This window comes from Malaclemys terrapin, chromosome 3 (assembly GCF_027887155.1).
Source record: "Malaclemys terrapin pileata isolate rMalTer1 chromosome 3, rMalTer1.hap1, whole genome shotgun sequence".
In the NCBI taxonomy this organism is placed as follows: domain Eukaryota; kingdom Metazoa; phylum Chordata; order Testudines; family Emydidae; genus Malaclemys; species Malaclemys terrapin.
The window spans coordinates 86,902,957-86,923,533 of NC_071507.1; the positions used below are offsets into that span (position 1 = coordinate 86,902,957).

Below are 20,577 nucleotides of genomic sequence, written 5' to 3' on the forward strand. Positions count from 1 at the left end.
TGCACTGAGGGTAAGGTGTAGACTACAGATAAAACCATGAGATTAATTCAGGTTTGCCTCTCAGTGTTTCAAGAAAATAAATCATATTTATTATTTCATGTATGTAATGCACACACATCCCTTACAATGCTCACTGTTATCCGGCTACTGCTAATACTATCAAAGCTACTGACTTATGTCTTGGGATCCTATTCCATTGTGCTCACATTTTAAATGCTGTTTATGAAAGCCACTTGTACTGTTGTAATTAAGGTCTAACAGTGACTCCATTAAAAACAATCTACCTGCAGGGGTTTATAACTCCACCATAAAATTTTTCCCCAGGCTTAATGTAGCTTAGAGATATTTTTTTTCCCATATCAATGTGAGCCAAGAACAGAACATTAGCCTTAATTTAGCATTTCTTAACCTTCATGAGTTTGAACACATTATTTGAATGTATCATAGTGATACCTGTAGTTAAGGTTGCCTGATGTTTTCCATTATAAGACCCTATTTTCAGTTGCTTCTAACTTTTCCAGACTAATTGTTTGGCTGAAGTTTTCTGTGCTGTCTCTCTGCCTCAGATTGAAGTTTTATAGAAAGTTTCAGCAAAAGTTGCCCAGCTGTTTAAGAATGGGGTTAGGGAAAACTGTGTTTTGCCGATCTTAAAAAAAAAATCGTACAGGTATTTAATTGAGAAGCTTTAGTACCTCCATGTTTTAGAGCAGGGACTTGAAGTTTGGCTGGGTTGGGGATAAGTGTCACCCTGGCAGGAGGCGTTTTTTGACATTACTGTGAACATCTATACAAATTTGGTGGAGTACAAACGGCTGAAAATGTCAGCTAAATGCAGCCTGCACTGAACATGTTCCAGCCCAGGGCCTTTCCCTGAAATTGCTCCTCCTTCGTGCTAGGGGCTACTGTGAAGCATGACAACAAAACAGAGGAGGGAGAATCTCATTGCTGTGCTCTCAGTGCCGAGCTGCTCTTGCACGTGAAGAGTGGAGGAAAAAGGAGGGAACATCCTGCCTAGAATGCAGAGGGGTAAGAAGCAGATGTAGGGACAGGCTGGATGGAGAGAGGCACGATAGGACAACAGGAACAAACAGGAAATAAGGACATGCAAGGCAGGACAGAAAGAGAGGAGCAAGGGGAACAGACTAGAGCAGACAGGAAGGAAGAATCTGTAACCCCTCAAGAACACTCCCATGAGAACCTAGAATGGAACCCAGGAGTCTTGAGTAACACCTTTTCTCTGCTGTTTAAGAAATAGCTATGAAGCCCACTGGCAGAATATGGCTCGCATCCCGCTATAATGACTCATCCATATAAAGGATGACAGCCTATTAGTTCTATGGTAATGTATATGCTCAAGGGTGCTGAATTAAGGCTACCCAGGCAACCTTAATTCTGGCATTGCATAACTTGAGTGCTCATCTCTGTAACCTTAATAATGCAGGGGTGTTGTTATTTGGGGCGGGGGTAAGCATAATATATTTATAATTGCACTTTTCACATGCTGACACTTAGAGTGCAGTAAGTAGCTATACACCACCCTGCAGAAGCAAAGTTGTTTTTCTTGGTCTGAAAATGACAAAGATAAGGCCACCCACATAATCTTAACTTTATTCCCTTGTTAGAATGCATCATGCTATAGTCTTTAATTACACATGACCATGAAGTATTTTTTTCCTGCTGGATCCCTGCTTCATTCAGTTGAATGGTATCCAAAGACATGTGACCATGTCATTCAGTATGTAGCCCCAGGTCTTATTTAACATACCATCCAAATCCTGCCCTGAATACAAAATTATTAATTTTCTCATGGACATTTCAACTGTGCTCTCAGAAAATCCAAGTGCTTCACAAAAATTAATGAATTTAATTTCACAACACCCCTGTGAGGTGAAAGAGTGGTATTATCCCCACTTTACAGATGGAGAACTGAGACACAAAGATATTAAAGCCAAAATTGTTAAGCATTTAATAAGTTTGCATGTCCACTTTGAGACATCTAAGACCTGTTTCTCAGAGTCCTTAGCAGATTTATAGCACTATATGTTCAGTGCACTGTGCACAGCTCCTATTGACTTCACTTGCAGTTGTGATTGCTTAGCTCTTCTGCAAATCAGAACCCAAGTGTCTCAAGTTCAGCACACAGGAAACAAGGAACATACAATTAGTGACCACATATGAAAATTTTGGTTTAAGTGACTGACACCTAACATCATAGAGACTCTGTGGCAGAGGCAGGGATAGAAACCAGTTCTCCAAGATTCAGCTGTCTTAACCATCAGATCATCCTTAAGGCAACTTTAATTCTGGGACTTCCTAACTTTTTATTAAGGTGCAAAGTCAAGCATTGGTGTTCTTTTGCGCACGAGAGAGAGGAGAGAAATAAAGTAAACTAACAACTCCCACCTCCCAAAAAAATCCATCGTGGAATATCACTGACACCCACATTGGTCATCATCAGAGCTGGAACCTTTAGATTCACCACACAAACCTCTGTCACTTAAGCTAATGGAGTAACGGATAGCAGTAATGGGTTCTCATCCTGTACATGGACCAGGGCTAGATGGGGATAGAACACTGTGCCAATGCGTTTCACACATATTTGCTGACAGCAGCAGAATGGTGAGACTTGGGAATCCTGGGTTCCATTCCAGGCACCGGAGGGGAACATGCTCTAGTAGGCAGATACTTTTGCCCATTCCCTCAAAACTTGACCCTCTATCTGTCCTCTCTCTTCCCCACCCTTGGCTCCTCATCCCCGTCCTATTCTCCTTGCCTGTGCAGTTACAACTTCCATCCTTCAGGTTTCTCATCCCAGACCCAGTCTTTTTGCCCCTCCATAGTCCCCATCACATTCCCAGTCTCCTTGCCCAGCCAGTTCAGTTCCTCTCCTCCCAGTTCCTTGTCCACTCTCTTTCTCTCTTCCTCTCCCCAACCCTAGTCCCAGTTTCCACACCCACCCCAACTTCCAGTCCTAGTTTCCTTCTTTCCCTTCACAGTCTCTAGTCCCAATATCCCACACCCCCAGGCTCTTTTCCCCCAATCTACTCCCTCCACCCACTTCCCCATTCCAGGTCTTGTCCTCTCTGCTTTCAAATCAGGCAGCTACCTCCTCCATATTTCCTGGGCCCAGCAGGGGTCATCAACAGCCCAGGAGAGACTCCCTGCTTTCAGTTCTGGTGCCCAGCCTGCAGCAACCCAGAGCTGCAATTGCAGGTCAACCTCTGCTCACAACCACGTAGCCCCAGGATGGAGCATGTTCTGTGCAGATGGAATCGAGATATTTACCTGCAGTCTTACAGGTCTCTTCTGGGTGTGTATAAACTGTGTTTTTTTTCCCAAAGACTTATAACTTGGCCAAATTTGGGCAGATTTTCCACAGGGATAGCAAAAGGCTTTTCCCTGACGCAAAGATCACTCCCCTACCAAATTTCTAGCCCCTGCTCCAAAGCATATGGTGGGGGGCACAGGGGGGGGAGACTAGAGCATCTCAAAGAAAAGATCATCAGAATGTTTCAACATGGGCAAAACAATGTCATTTCCCCCCTAGCTTCATTATCAAACAGCTGAACCATTTTGGCTGAAACTACAGAAGTAAAATTCGGTCTCAGGCAGACAGCCAGCATGGAAAATTTCAGCTCAAACGATTAAGGTTTGTCCATGTTATAAGCAACTGAAAACAGGATCTTATCATGAGACGTGTCAGGCAACCTTAATAGGCACTGCTACCAGCCTTTCCTATAATTATATTCTACCCTCAATCCACACATACAGCTCGGACAGTTGCACAAAGAGAGAAGCAAATGGTCATTCACACAATGGAAACTCCCAACTCTAACTACACTACAACAATTCAATGTAATTAAAAAAACATTTTAACATTTTTAATAAATTATAAGAATGTGGCACAAGATGTTAAAATGCAGGCATGTGCCCTGCATTCTAGCGATCAGTTACATGCCCTTTATTAAGTATTTAATTAGTATTATGGCATCAGGGGTGGGTTTGGTTTCTAGAGGTTCTTAACTGTTACCTTTTGGGGAGATGGAAACAAATGGCTGTCTCTCAGTGAAGGACTAGAAAAATAAAAGGAGAGTTTTATCAATAGTCTTGATCTAGCCAGCCAGCATGATCCAATGTCACTTGAATGCAATGTCAGAGTTTTGCCTCTTTCTAAATTGATCAAATCTAGTCTAAGTCGGTCTGTCTGCTATAACTGCATGGTGGTTCCCCATTTTAAAAAATGTGTACTAAACTGCATGTTCATTAGAGGTCATTGAGATCCATATTCAGCTTTTTTGGCAGCACTCAACTGTGACAGTACTTAAAAACAGACACTTTCCTGGAAAAACTGTGCCAGCTACATTGTTTAATTTTCCAAATCACCCGTAATTAGAACTGTGGGAAAAAGAGGGTCTAAACCTCGATGAGATTCACGTAAACCTCTTCTCCTGTTTGGGTCCAGATGGGGTGCCATGCCTCACTTTATCCTAGCCTAAGTTTTGAATTTAATATTTGGGGGGGGGACCCTCAAACCTTAAAGCAAAATTCAGACAAAACTGCTGAGTTCCATTGCAGTTAGTTTTTTCACTCCAAAACATTGCAAAACACCCTGGAGGCAAGCACTTTTTGCCATTACTGTGAACATCCACACAAGTTTGGAAGTGAAAATGTAAACTAACTCAGGTTCATTCGAAACTGGGGACAGCCTGGATGGTTTTTGTTCTGCTTGCCAGTGAAAAGATTGACATATTTCCCACACACACATACAAACACACACACACACACTTTGGACCAACATTCCTTGTATGCTGCATGGCCACACAGTGATCTTGTAACTACCACACACATCACATGGCTGGGAGTGCATCTGACATCTAGCTCCCACTTTGCATGCTAGGCCCTCACGCCTGCCAAAACCACAGTGGCTCCTCTTGGTGCTGGGGAGCCAGAGCGGGCTGGACCCCAGGCTTGCCAGCAGGGAGAAGGAGGCAGGGGTGCTGGGGAGAGAATGGTAGGGGGCTGTCTCTAGGGCTTAGGTGAGGGGGCCAGGGCGGCCAGTGGCTGGGTATTTCCCCAGGGCTGGCAACCCTTGGACAGCCTAACCCAAAAGGCTTGCAAGCCCTAGTGAAAATTTGGCCTGATTAGGTACTGGACTAGAAAGACGTTCTGAAACCAAAGGAGTTTGATATTTTGGTTGTGTTGTAAAACATTTTATACAGTTCATGCCAGGTCTACGCTCAGGAATAGCCCTGATTCACCCACTGGTGGCTAGCAAGGAGGGCTAAACATAGATTAGTTCAATCATTGCACTCCCTGGCTTGCCTTTGCCTAGAATTAGTGGTCAGCACTACTGCACGGACACACACTGCTGCTCACCTGTGGCTGAAATCAGGGCTATTTCAAGTGTAAACATGGTCTAAAGGTTTACTGCCTTGCTGCCAAAAATCACCTAAGAGTGTTGCTGTGAGCATCAGTGCATTGACTTCTAGTGGTAAAGAGATTAGGTATTCAAATGGAAAAGACAGGCAAGGAGGCTGGAGGTGGAGAGAGAGAACAGTTTAATAATTCCTTATGTCATAGTGGAAAAACAAGTAATTAAACACAATTTATCAGTAAGCCAACTTTTCTGTCTCCTGGCTACCTACTTAGTTCTACTTTCATTAAATTGGCTAGTCATCCTTGTATTTGCTGCTGCTTACACATCTTTTTATGGTTCAACTTCAGTGATGTCTTATCAGTCCTTTGCTAGTTCAAGTTACATGAGGCCCACAGCTCTGGGACTTGTTAGATAAGGACAGACAGGGAGGGAGCCTAAAGACAAGTGCAATACCAAAGCAGTTAAAGTTTTCAGTAATACATTTCTATTTCCGGTAATTTTAGACAGTGTACATTCAACCCTCTGTCCTCCTGTATTGAAGATTCTCCTTGGGAAGAGAGGACTTCTGAGGGAGAACACCTACTGCAGATTGTTTTGATGTTTCATTCATTCAGGGAAGACCTCCTTCTTTATGATAATCATATCATATCTATCTTCTAAATTACAGAATATCAACATGGTTGTCATTTTCTAGCTTTCACCATAAACTGTAAACCTCAATGGGTAATTTTCCTGAATGGAATATGTGAAATTTCTCCATGGGTTTATATCTACCTCCCGGATCTATCTATTTATATAGCAATGTATATAATTTACTGCTTCCTTTAAAAAAAAAAAATCACACACACAACCCAGAGAACAAAGGCAAGCCTGCTGTAAATATCATTTTCAGGCTAAGTGGAAGGCTGTGATATTAGATGTCATATCCCCCGCCTCCATATTTGGAGGCTGTATTAGCTTTTTTAAAAAAAGGGGGGGGGGGAAGTATGCCACATCTTTGAGACAAATTTTATGGCTCGCTGAATGATGTGTGTGCTTTTTATGTTTATGAAACTACCATCTAGCAAAAAATAGCAGCCTAATATTTTGACATGAAGGTCATTTGAAAGTTTTACTGCCTGCAAGCCTGATCCATTTTGTTGACAAAAAGCTCTCTCAGGGCTCTTTAAGATGCCCCAGCCTGCTTGACTTTCTCTCTGTCTAGCATTTCTGTTTCCTCTACTCACCCCCTCCCACCAGACTAATTATCAGCTCATTATGACTGTCCTAATGAATTATGTTACAACGTTAAGAAAGGGATTGGAATAAATGCTCATTTAAGTCTGAGGGGGGAGGGACAGATAGAGTTTACTGCTTCTATCAGCACTGCCTGCAGCAGCTAACTTGATCTGACCAAGCTCAACTCAGTCCATCCCTTCACACACACACCCCCACCACCACCACAAAAAAAATCATAAATATTTCAGCTGAAATGAATTTTAGATGGATATAAACGTGCTCTTGGGAGGAATTGGCTTCCTAATGCTCATTGGCTCCACAGAAACAAATTCTCTAGAAGGTTATGCCGTGTGCATGTCTGAGCGTAGGCTCTGGCTGGAACTATCTGTGCAGGCGTGGGTGTACGGGAACGGGAAGGGTGTAGAAGAACACACTATATTCGTTGCGTCTGATCAAAGGACAACCCAAATGGATTCAGTGGCAACTAATAGTAGTAGTTAAAACTGCCTCTCTCTCAATTTGGTCTTATGATGAAATTAGACAGGACACCCCCTCTCCCATTTTATTTCACTCTCCATAACTTATGTTAGCTCTTCCTAGTTTTCCATTAGCAATGAAATTTCTTCCTCTTGCCTTCAGCTGATCCCTTGCCTTAGATAAAAGCTAGAATTAATAAGCAAATGGTGGTGTTATATTTTAAAGTCTTGGCTGTCTATTTTTTTTAAATGCTGTGTCTTTTTATTCAGAATCTCATCAAGGTATCCTTAGAGACATTATGCCCCCTAATTCACAGATGTCCTTGACTTTGACGCTTGAAGTTTTATAGCATTGTCCCATTTTAAAAAGACCAATTTTACTTTTTATTAATACCTTTATTTTTACTACATTCAACACACACTGATTTCTGACCTTTAGCTCTAGTTCCTTCACTGACTGGAATAGCTCTTCTACACGTCTGCTTTTCTGAGAATTGGCTCTTTTGATTATCATTACTGTTTATTTATGTAGGGCTAAATCCTGAAATCCATACTTAGTTACTCAGTCCTCACTCAGGCAACAACCTTCTTGAGGAAGTACTGAGGAAACACTGATGAAGGATTTCAGAATTTGATCCAACGCATCCGTTTACCCAGTACTGTACAAGTACCATAAGCCGAAAAAGAGTCCAAGTAGACACATCACAACCCAGAACAAAAAGCAAAGAAAAGACTACTGCAAGAAACCTTTTTATGTACCTTTATTTTAATTATATACCTATATTTTAATTATATACCTTTGGCTCATCATAGTTTTATGTTATTAGACATAGACCATAATCCAGCAACATTTATTCATGTGAGTAGCCCTGTGGAGTTCAACATGAGCAAACGCACGCAAGTTTGCAGAATCAGGTCCCTGTTTGTAAGTGTGTAAATTAAACAGAAAATATTTAACATCTGAGACAGGTGAGACCATAGCCTGACCTCCTGACATTCCATATTATGAGAGCTCTATGTAATTAAGGTTTCAGGGTAGCAGCCGTGTTAGTCTGTATCCTCAAAAAGAACAGGAGTACTTGTGGCACCTTAGAGACAAACAAATTTATTAGAGCATAAGCTTTCGTGGGCTACAGCCCACTTCTTCGGATGCTGTAGCCCACGAAAGCTTATGCTCTAATAAATTTGTTAGTCTCTAAGGTGCCACAAGTACTCCTGTTCTTTCTATGTAATTAACTTCAGATTTGATGAAGACTCATTAAAAGCCAACCAGTTAATAGTGATTGCTGAATTAGCCTCTGGTTACTTTATATGTTGCGTTTTTTCAATACTCAATTTAAAGATGGCACGATTCCCTGAAGAAGACAACAGCAGAAAGCTTATTGTTAGAGAAGTGTTAAAACTTTGCCCATATTGTATTTTTTAAATGGATTCGTTGTCACTAAGCAAGAGTAAATATCCATGCAAGCCTATTAGCGGACATTTCCATGCAAACCTCAAAACCTTTTTAGCAGCAGAAGTAATAATTTAAGTTGTCTCTTCAAATAAGAGGCCATAGACAACCAAGGGCCTCTGTGCTTTAAGAGCTGTCAGTAATTGGCTACTTTCTTAGCAAATGCTTAGCTCCTTTGACCCAGCTTGCACTCTTAAAAGCAACTACTTTCCAGCAAAGACTGTTTGAGGGTTCCGCCCCCCCATGCACCACAATTTAGGAAACTGCAGCAACTAACTCCTATTCTACATGCACTCACTACCCTCTACCCCTATACCCCCAGAATGGGGTGTGTATTTATACAGAGTATATATTATATATACAATATTAAAGAGAGGCATTTTCCACAATAAAGACAAGCTAACAGCCAAGCAGTAGATTAGTCTTATCACTCTTCTGCAGTAACCAGGGGGAGAGAGAGGGAAAGCGAGCAAAGCAATTTCTGCCAGAGCAGCAGATGACAAAGCTGTTGCCTGACAAACAAAAAATAAAGTGAATTTTCCCTCTTTCTCCAACTCATTCCCCCTTCAGCTTCTTGTTTGTTTGTTAAGTTTGGCCTTTTGTCTTTTTTCCTTTAAAAAAAAAAAAGACAAAGACGTGACCGAAGTGGAAGAGGAGGAACAGGAGTGGGAAATGTCCCCCCACCTCCTTTATTGAGCTAGGCAAACGCATGTCAGCAGTGGAATGACAGAAGCCATCAAGCACCTGACAGGAAGGCAGGCGGGTGAATTGGGCGGACACGCTATCGGCTGGGGCCATCAGCACGTTCTGCTGCCTATCAGTGCTGTGCCTGGCAGCTGGGGAGATACATTTAGATAAAGCAGCCAGCAATCATTGATAACAAGTCCCTCAAATGTCAGGCAGCACAAAGGGCAGCATTGATTGCTGCTGTACAGCCCGCCTTTCCTTTTCTTTGGCGCTCTATTTTTTCCCCCTCTTTTTAATATAGCAAAGACTCTGGCTGGGATAATCTGCCTGCAGAAAAGGCCATTGTGCTGCTACACGTATTGTGCTATTCACTAAATAGAATTTATCAACATTTCTCCAATTCCCTTTCCTTCCCCCGCCCCTTCTTTCTCCATTTCCCGGCTGCTCCCCAGCCGCTTCCTCTCAGCTATTGGTATGATCAATGCAGGGACAAACAGCAACTCCCAGACCAGACAGATGGGGCCCTGGTAGCCTACACTGTGAGTTCCCTCCTCCCTCTTCCACAGTTTTGGACAGGCGTCCAAAGCTAGAGCTGAAATCAACTTTCATTTACCCTGTAAAACAGAACAAGCAGAGTGCGATTATAACCCTTCTTTATTACAAGGATTGCCTTGAAAACATAAAGCCAATCAAGGTTTGGATGTTTGCGCCACTGATTTTTTCCCCATGAAGATTATAGATTTTTATACCACACTCATCACCATAAATATTCGAGCACCTTCCTGCAGTGCATTAAGCAATGTGACTGCACATGTCACACGTCTGTTCTCTCAACCTCACCCCAGAGAGGCATCTAGAGTGGAATGTCCTGTTTTGATGGGGATTTGTTCAATATACCTGTTGCTATGTGGTTTCTCTAGAGAAGGCCTAGTCAAAGAAATGCACCTTGCACTTGTATGGAAAGTGGTGAGGTTTGGGATAGTCCTGGAGGGAGTACATGCCACAGTCTCAAACCACCCTCGGAGAAGATGCTGTCTCACCTGCCCAGATAAGCTTTACTCTCATTGTTGAGAGTTTCATCATGCTAGAAGAGGGAAGTTGTTGATCATTGTCTTTGTCCTGGAGCTTTAAATTGTCTGTTAGGTATCTTGGGCCAAGACCATGGAGCTGTTTGAAGATAAGAGTGGAGACTTTGAACGTGATTTGAAACTCTGTGGGAAGCCAGAGTAAAGAGCAGAGGACAGAAGTGACATGCTCACTGGAGCCTGTGTTGCTGAGGAGACATACTGCAGCATTTTGTATTAGTTTGAGTTTCCTAAGCGCTGAAGATTTCATGCCCAGGTGCGTCACATTGCTGTAGTTCAGCCAAGAGGTTACAAAGGCATAAATAACTGAGGCCAGGTCTTTGTTCACCAGGATGGGACAGCCTCCTATCCAACTGGAGATGGTAGAAAGCATTACCCATAGCCATTGCAACACGATACTCATCATCAGCAAGGACGCCAAGAGTACTCCTAGACTTCCCAAATACTTTCCTCTGCCCACCACCATCACCTCTGCTCGGGTTAGTCTTGATTCCTCCCCCTCGCCTCCTGTTATCCAAGTCTGGCCCTTGGGTCCTGTGAAAACTTGCAGCCACTGGTCCCTCAGCCCTTTGTGATAACAGACCAATTCACAGCACCACCTAGGCTGTGGCTGCTGCTGCCATTAGGACCACCACTCCATTAGCAGTTTTATCCCAGCCAGCTGTCTGTAGCTGAACCAGCTTCTCTGCCTAGCAGCAGGTGTGACCTCTTTCCATGAGTGCTGGGTGAGGGGAAAAACAGCTCCACGATGAGATGCGTGATCTGGTGTAGTGAACTAAGGATAGAATTGAGACCAAAGGATTCCTGCCTTATCACCAATGCCCTCTGTAGACTTCTTTGAACTCTTCCTCCATTTCCCCATCTGTAAAATGGGCATAATATGCAACTCCCATGCCCATCTCTGAGGAGGAGCTGCAGTGACCAACCAGTTGGTGTTTGTAACATGATAGATTAATGCTAAAGTTCACCAGAATGTCCACAAAAACTGAGTAGCTCTATACCTCCAGCTTATTTTCAAGCTTCTCCCTTTACCACAAGGCTATCCTCCTTTTTAGTGACAAACTATGAAAGGTCATGTCTATTACAGAGAGAGGCTCAATGGACAGGCATGTGCTCTGCACTCCAATTAATCCTCTTTTCTTTTTTACTGATGTGAATTTCAAGCCAAGTTTTGGCTTTAATAATGAACAGATTGTTCCCAGCTATTAAAAAAAAGTACAATCCTTGACACTTATAATCACCATTTTAATTATTATAATTTTAGAACTTGTACTTTGTCAATAATAGGCCTCAAACAAAAAGTATAGTGTCCCCAGAGAGCTAAATGAAAAGTGGTTTTGTCTCAGATGTTAGCTATAATTTTGGCTATTTGATCTGATGCAGTTTCATGCTTTTATTGTTTTAGCTGTTAGTGTTTTGCATGTAAAATCTTTCCGGGAGAGATGATACACATTGAGGGCCACACCCACTTCCCAGGACACATCCCAAGTAACCAGTGCTGTGGGCACTCGTGAGACAGGCAGGAATCCTCCACAGGGACCACAGAATAGCTGCTGAACTGAGCCACAACCACTAATGCAATCTCTAAGCTGCAGCAGCAGTTGTGGCTCCTATACTGTGTTCTACAAGGACAGGAGGAAATTCCCAGAAGATCCATGCAGTGATAGATCCACCAGCTCCCCACATGCTCAGTGTGAACAGCAGAGCTCTGTAAAGCACCAGGGGTAGAGACCACTTGCCCAGGGCTGTGAGATTCCAGACCTCTTCCTTCCCTGCACAATGGAACCATACTTTGTTCCATAGCTGCCAGAGGATGTCTGCAGTAAGATTAAGGTAGGATTTGCCCCTTAATAAAAATCATTATTAATTCAGGAGGGTGTCAGGGGCAAGGCCGAGGGATGTTCTGGTTCAAGGAAATGAAGATTTGCAGTTTGAAAGATCATTGGATGATCCTGTCTAAAGACAAGTTTGCAACTGGGGAACGGAAAGGAGAGAATGTGTCTTTTCAGAAGTGGTTGCTTTGATCAGAGTCATTCACTCTGGAGAATGGAATATTGAATTCCTTTTGTAGTCAGCCCAGGCTTAAGCAGTTTTGAGTCTGGCTGCGGTTTGCGGACTTGTGAAACATGAGTAACCCTCCCACCTTCCCTCCTCCTTTCTTCCTTGACTTAGGGACTTTCAGAGGGTATTACACAGCTTGACCAGGGAAACAGGGCTTTGTAAACTTGTTTGGACATTGCTCATGCATGCATGGCCATGCCATGGAGTATAGTAGAGCTACCCTCACTGGTGATTTGAATGAATGTGTCCTCATCAGTGTGTAGGTATAGGGTGTGGGATGGGAAAGTAATGACATATGTTACACAGTTTAGAATCAGGATGGATTTCTGTCATTGAAGGGAAAGTACCTGAAGCAGAGATGTATTAAACTCTCCTTGATCAAGGAGAAAGTTTGCAGTTCAGCTTTCGGTGAGTGCCAGTTTTCTCAATTATCCTGTGTGCCTGTTGCTGATGTAACCAACTCTGCCAGTTTTTCCATTGCAAACCTCTATTTTCCAGAGGACTGGAGGGCCTGCTATATGGCTCCTAAACGATTTGAAGAAGTACTCCCAATTCCTATACCTGACACAATCCTTGCACTCCACTTTCTCAGCAGACACTAAGCTGCACCATCCCTTTTCGGCTGCTTCTCCATGAGCCTTAGCCCGTGCCTCACCCATGTTTGTCTCCCTTAGCAACAGCTAAGATGGGCTTTTGTTCCAAAGCTTTTCATGAGACAAGCCTGAGCATGTTTAGGTAGCCAAGCCTTTAAAAGCAGTTTCCCCTCAAAGCTACCAGTACAAGTAGTAGTGATCTTATTTATATTGGGAGAGCTCCTCAGACAGGCAACGAGACCCCACTGTGCTAGTCATTGTATGCGTGTATGCACATACTGCAAGAGAGAGTCCCTGCCTCAGAAGGCTCACAATCTAAGGCCTTGTCCACAAAGTTTGACAGAACTGGTCACTATAATTACATGGTTATAACTGAACTGAAAGTCTGCATTCACACTCGTTTGTCTCAAGCAGGTCAAGCTGCTTCCCGCGTGAAATTTTTGAGCAAAACATACAACGTTTGCCTGCAGAAGATTTTGATTTTGCAGAAACTGCGTTTTCTGTCCCAAGAGCCGGACGTAGACCGTGGAACTCTCCCTCGCAACTAAACACAAATATATTTAAAAAAAACCAACCAAACAAAAACAAATAAAAAACACACCTCACCTCTTTGACTTGGCTCTTCCTCAGGAAGTCCTTTGTACACTGCCCACTCACCCACTAAAAAACAAAAAAGCAATATGAACGACACCTCTACCCCGATATAACGCTGACCTCAGGAGCCAAAAAAAATCTTACGCATTATAGGTGAAACTGCGTTATATTGAACTTGCTTTGATCCACCGGAGTGCACAGGCCCTCCCCTCCCCCCCAGAGCACTGCTTTACTGCGTTATATCCAAATTCGTGTTATATCAGGTCGCATTATATCGGGGTAGAGGTGTATAAAGTAATTAAACAACTTCTCCTGCAGACTGAGGAGGAGAGAGAGAGAGAGAGATTCCTTCTACTTTTAAATATTTAGGAGGCACCTAGATACTATGGAGAGTATACCTAGATACTACCAAGTAAATAGGATTTCAGGAGCTGACTCAGAAGTTTAATACAAAATGATAGGTCAGCTATTCAGAAATATTTTCTCATTTTGCGCTTGGGGATGTAACAGCACATGGGGGAAAAAGTGTGGTAAGAGAGAGGAAAGGACCTGATGACAATTAAGCGTTGTTGAAGAAGTCAAGATGAGAGCTACAAAGAGGGCTATGGTGGAATAGTTATGCTGGGTCAAGAAGGCATAAAGAAGAAAAGAATCCAAAGAGGGATGGTAAAGAAGGGGTGGATATAAGAAAGAGTTAAAATCCCCTCCCCCCCGCTCCTCCCAGTAAATGTTAAAATAAGTTTTTAAAATAGGCGAGAAAATAGCCTTGTGTTGAATCTCTACCCCACTGCTTTGCCAGTATTAGAACTGGGCAAATGTACAGAAAAACAAAATTGCCATTAGTCGGAATTTTTAATTGAACTTGCTACCACCACAGTCACGATCCTTGTATTTGCCTTCTGCAAACATTCAAGCCTTTGAGTTTTCTGGGGGAAAATTTCAAAGTCACATACACAAGTGTTCACAGAAAGTGAATTCTCAATTCAGACATTCACATTTTCACATCAGAAGATTTTATCCAACCTGTCAACTAAATAATACAGCTCCAGTTTGGAGCATTCATGATCAATCAATGCAATAAAAATTAAATAAATATGAATAAAGAATGCATTTGAAGAAATCGTGATCTGCTTATAGTTTTTCCTGTGAGCAGAGACAGACTATGTTTGCAGAATAATTATTCCTTGTTCACTTAGCTCTACTCTTTATATTGTCTACTGGAGGAAATGCTCCAAGGGTGCTCTGTACCTGGCAGGAGCTGCTTGCCTTGCAGGATCCAGCAATGTGCTGCCAAAATTTTAATGTGGTGTTCCTTGGAGGAGCTTCTGCCTCTGTCAGCAATACTTAGGACACTCCCTAGGTAAAGCGTTCTTTTGCCACCCCCTAAGTGGAGCAGTTTTTTATATGCCCAGGTTCTCCAAACTCCATACTGGGTCTGGGTGGGCAGGCACTGGGGAGGAGAGAGTTGGGTTTCTGTAGCTGCAGGATTCCCAGTCAAATGCAGCAACACCGTAGCCATTTCCTCACCATCTCTCCCTCGTATGCTGCTGCAGGAGGAAGCTGAGGACAGTTCATCCCACATGCACTCCTATATGCACTGGTGGTGGACACAAAAATAGAGTGAATAAGTTTCCCAAATGAAATCTGGGACCATGCAACAAGAGAGATGAACAGGCTTTTCCTCCAACAAGCCCATCCACCAACATTAATCCCTCTACTCTCAAGCCATGTTTCCCCACAAGCCATGCTGTCCTCCTCCCCTCCAAGGATGCTGCCCTCTAACCATTCCCCCAAAAACCAAACCATTCAAACTCTGTTGTCCTCCCCTAGCCACATCCCTGCTCCTCTCCTGCTGGCCTGAGTATGGTACAACTGGCTCGTTGTAAGGCTGAGCATTTTAAGCAGCAAAGCCAGGCTTAGTACTTCTTGACAGTGTAGCGGTTCAGGCCTGGTACTCAGAAGAGCTGGGCTCAGTTCCCTGTTCTGTCACACTCTACCTGGGACAAGGCAAGCAGTGTCTCAATCCCGCATTTAAGAAATGAGGATAATGATGCTTCCCTATCTAACAGTCTGTTTTAAGATTAAGGACACTGTAGAGATGATGCGACGCTCAGATACTCTGGTGATAAAGCCCATAAAGATGCCCACTGCAAAAAAGTAACCATTGAAGTCCCATCTATCATTCCTGTGCGACTATGTACGGGGCCAGGCTAAGAATTTTGTGGCATGTCAGCATGATGTTCTTTGGGGTACACACCAAACTTAAAGTCATTTTGCATAAGTGACCATAAGGTTCCACCCAGCCTCCTGCTGCAGATGTGCTGACCAACTGCTGGTTCCTTTCACCCCTACAATCAGTTGACATTTCCAAGGCAATCTTTCTAAGCACAAGGACCAAAAGCCTTTTTTAAATAAAGAAAAAGCTTTGTTAACAAGGGGCTTGCAAGGCCCAGGAGAGGCAAAAGCTTCCTAAAAGAGGGGAGGCCCCCAGTGCCCGAACCATGGTTTCACACACACACACACACACACACACTTCTCCCTGAGACCCTGCCCGGGCTCTGCCCATTCCCCCGAGGCCCCACCCTCATCCCGCCCATTCTCTCAAGGCCCCGCCCCAGCTCGCTCCTCTCTGTCCCCTCCCTCCTGTTGCTCGCCCTTGCAAACGGTAAAAAGTGATGGGGCCATGGCCTGCTGTCCCCCCGACCCCCAATTCTAGCACCCCTGCCTCCTGTAGCTCATCAGTGGTAGTTCAAGTCCTTAAGCCTCAATCCTACAAACCCTTTTAAACATGTGAGTAACTTCACTCACATGAATAGTCCTTCTGAAGGCAGTATGACTACTCCAAAGCTTGCAGTTAAGCATGGTGTGTATGTCTTTGCAGCACTAGGGCCTTAGAGACTGAACTCTTTTGAAGAAAGGTCCCTGACCTCACATGTCTGTAGCACTACAGCTGATTTTTCAAATGCACCCTTTCTTAAAAGAAAGACAATCACCCCAGAAGACCCATATAAAATAAAAATTCCACGTATGAAGGAAAAAGCAGTTACATCTTTCATTTGGCCCTCTGTGCCTAGGTACAGGAAGGATTTGTTAGAGTGGAATGAGCCCACACTGACCCAGCAACCAATCACCCATCCCCAGCAAATGCTCCCTGGTTCAAAAATAGATGGAGCCATCCAGTTATGTAGCTGTGAATAGTCAGGCAGTAAGACTTACCGGTAATCAGTCAATAGGAGCTCAAAAGGAGGGAGGTTTAATAGGTAGCTAATTCCTGGTTTGCCTGTGAGAAGAGGGGGAGAGCAGCAGCAGGGCGGAAGCAAGCTAGCTAGCTCAGGACAGCTAGAGACTCAAGGAAACTGAGATCAGATTCATATTTGTGTGTGCATGAATAGAATTTTATTTGGGGGGAAATGTGTGAAATTTTTTATCCACTTTCTAACGCTTTATAGTGCTGTAGCGCACCCGGTTTCTGCCACAGCAGTGTCTTGGAATGACAGCCTGGCTGGGTTTTCCCCTCACTCATTCTCACCACCATTTCTGTAGCTGTCATCTTCTTCACCACAGCAAAGAACAAATTCCCTACCAACTGAGCAAAGATCTGACATTCTATTTCTGTCGCTCGCTCTGCTCCCTGACACAGATGCTAGAAATCAGAAACAAGGAGCTAAGATCAATTGCATCAAGTAAAAAGAGAGAAAAAGAAAAGAAAATAAACATTCAGAAATCTAAAAATACAAGTGGTTTTTAACAATAAAACCCCAATTTCAAAAGAATATTCAATTGTGGCTGGCATCTTATAAGCGGATAAAATGCTAATGTTCACAGACAGACAATGCCTCAATAAAGAAGGAGAAAGAAATTGTTCATCTCTAATCAGGGTTGATTTAGACTGTGGTGTGCCTGCTGTATCTTCTAGGCTCCTTTTCAATCCAATATCCTAATTGGAGTCTCAAATACAGAGAGGAAGAATGCCAATGATTCAGGTAAAACCAGAAAAGGTGTGGGCAAGACTGGACTGCAACACAGTTCAAGTGAAGCCAAAGTAGCAAATTCTACCACCTAATGAGACAGGAAAGGGAGCTCTCACCTCTGAAATGCAGGCTTCCTTAGCAGACTTGGCATCATGGCTGCTGTAGCTTGCAGGCAGGCATTCACTTGCTATCCCATTAAAGCAACTGGATGAAGCCAAGCTTTGAACATCAGGCTCTGTCACTGCAAACACAGCACAACCGCCCTGCAGCGATGCCACCATCATGGCAGCAGTGAATTGTCTGAACACCAGCAGCACAATTCTTAAGAAAACCAGCAAATATGACAGCACTCGGATATGAATATGGAGACAAAGCAGAAGCTGCAGACAGGGATTTATGAAGTGCAAGCCAAGATTGAAAAATAACATTTTGCAGAGGATATTTTTTTTAAATTGTGATTGTTGATTTGGCCTGGTTTGTAGTAAATTTTTGAGCAGATTTGATGAGATGATGGTGGTGAAGTACTAAGCGCCTGTTGCAACCTAGTATTGTGCTGATAGACTCTCCATCAGTTCCCCACCTAGCTGTAGCTCTGCCAGTACACCTCGCTGCAGATCTTTAAACACTCCTGTCCTGGAGCTCTTTAGACATCCTAATGCTGTGATGGAGGTCTCCTGAACACAGCCTGCCAAAGCACAGTTCCCCTTCAAAACCAGGATCTGATTGGACCTTCTAGTTGTTATCACAGTCACACACCACCTTCCCCTATGGAAATGTCCTACAGAATCTGACCGAAACAAAATTATAATTGTTCTATAGAATTTAATGGAGAATCAGATCCCCACTTTAGAACTCTATTGGATAGTTAAAAAAAAAAAAACACACACAGCCCTATGTAAAAACAAACTGATCTATTACATTCTCTAGATTTTAGAGTAATTTCTGTGGAATGAACAGAGCCTGTACTTCAGACATGTTCCATATGTTGTGTAGTCATTACATTTATCTGTATTTTCTTATTGCTCATGTTTCAGATTAAAAAAAAAAGTCCCTACCACAAGTTCAAACATACACTCTGTTTGTGTTTACAGTTCTTAGCACACTAGAGCCACGATCTCCAATTAGGCCCTCCAGGCACTACTCTAATAAATAATAAACGCAACTTTTTGGTTTTGTTTGTTAGATTTTGTAAGACTTTTCCATAAGGGGGAAAACATAGGGTGGCAGAGGGTATTTACTTATTTAAATCATATAATATTTTACCACTCCCTAAAAGTATGGTGTCTTTCAAGTATTTAGAAAGTATTTAGTACATCAGAAAAAGCTATGAATAAAGATTCACGCCTCCAGTAGCTCAGGCTTCTATTGATATCACAAAACCATTAGAGCATCAGTCATTACCACGATGTTATTAAAATCCATTAGCAGGTGTATAGGCAGATTATAGCTTCATTTTCTTTCTAGTATATATTACATACTATATCGTATGTAGAGTCCCATCACTTTAAAAATGCAATCAAGCTGCATCTTCCACAGAAATGCTGCATTTATCTTGGACTCACCCGTTCAGAGGAGTTAGTCCCTAGAGGCAACTTGTGAAGTTTGATTTGCAGTTTCGTAAGAGACTAGTTTAGTCAAATAGATCTTTGTAATTGAGACTGGAGCTTTGAAAACAACCACAGGGACTCACTTCTTGGAGGGAGCAAATCCAAGCTGGGGAACAGGATTCGGCTACACCTGTCTGAGCCTACAAATGTCAACACATTGTCCCAGCAAGACATGACATCGATGTCATAGAAGGGGCTTCGCTTCAGCTGGGCCAGAATAGACATGTTTCCTATTGGCAAGGCAGAGTTGAATTCCTGAAGCAGAATTCAAATTTAGAGGAGAAAGGCTGTGTGAAAATCTGAATATCACCAAGAGCCCCCTAACATCTGAATGCAAAGTTGAAATCCTGTCAACTTGTCAATGAAAAGACAGCAAATAGATTGTGAATCCCTTGGCTTGGGTCTTCTTCTGTATCTTGTGCAGAAGAAAGAACCCTATCACTATTTAAATACAAATAAAATAAAGGATGGCAACAATATGGTAAAACTTTTCCAGACGTCTAATAAAACAGAACAAAAAATGTTTGCAAGACAACTTTACTACCCTGGTCCTTAGTCCACTAGCCCCTAAATAGTCCCCGGGGCTACTTTACGTTGCACCAGCTAGTAGCAGTCCTTAGTGGCAGTCATAGCAGCTGGGGATTGGCTGGATGTACTAGTTTCCCAGCCACATTCCTTTTCCTTGGCCATGCCCGCTATGCTGGAGGCCAGGATGGAAGGCAGTGCAGGAACTACTCTTCCACCAGAGGAATCCTCAGGACCTGGCTTGCTAGTCTTAGCTGCAGAAAGACATGTAGTGTCACCTACCAATGGACACCAACTTCCCAGTTACACTAACATCCTCTACACCACTGATTGGATAAGAGCCTCCACCACATTCTCTGGACTCAAAAGGGGACCCTTGACTGACCCTTTCCCTTTGTGTTCAAGAGAACAGTTTCTGTGCTTCATTCTCCTGTCACTAGCAAACTAAATGAAAAAGTTGGGAGGACAAGGCTATGTTGGTGTTACACATGTTAGGACCGTCCTCTGGTATCCACAGGGGGCCCAAAGAGCTCATTTGGGCAGACCACTTTCTCTCACTGGAAGTCTTGAAATAAAAATTAGAGGTTTTTCTTTAAAAAATAAATAATAATAATAATAATAATAATCCTTTCATTCAAACAGGAATCAGTACAGGGAAGTCCAATAGCCTGTGTTATACAGGAGGTCAGATTAGATTATCGCAATGGTCCCTTCTGGCCTATGAGTCTCTCCATTGCTACTACTCTTGTTCATCGTTTGGGTTGATGACCAGTAAAGGCAGATAAAGATAGAACAACTCTTAATTAACAGAGATGCGTGGGACAGTCCCACGACCCTCCCACCCAAACTCCTGCTGCAGACTGTTAAAGGGATCTTACCATCCCCTTGCAATGCTGCCAACTTTCATGATTTTATCATAAGTCTTGTGAT

General features: G+C 43.0%; 1 long non-coding RNA gene across 1 annotated transcript in view; it reads right to left on the minus strand.

The window, feature by feature from the left end:
• The window catches only part of LOC128833625 (uncharacterized), a 116,001-nt gene extending 98,223 nt beyond the window's left edge, over positions 1-17,778 (minus strand). The window contains exon 1 of the long non-coding RNA XR_008444306.1: positions 17,632-17,778. This is a non-coding gene — a long non-coding RNA (uncharacterized LOC128833625). The remainder of the gene's footprint in view (positions 1-17,631) is intronic.
• Positions 17,779-20,577: the final 2,799 nt, after the last annotated feature.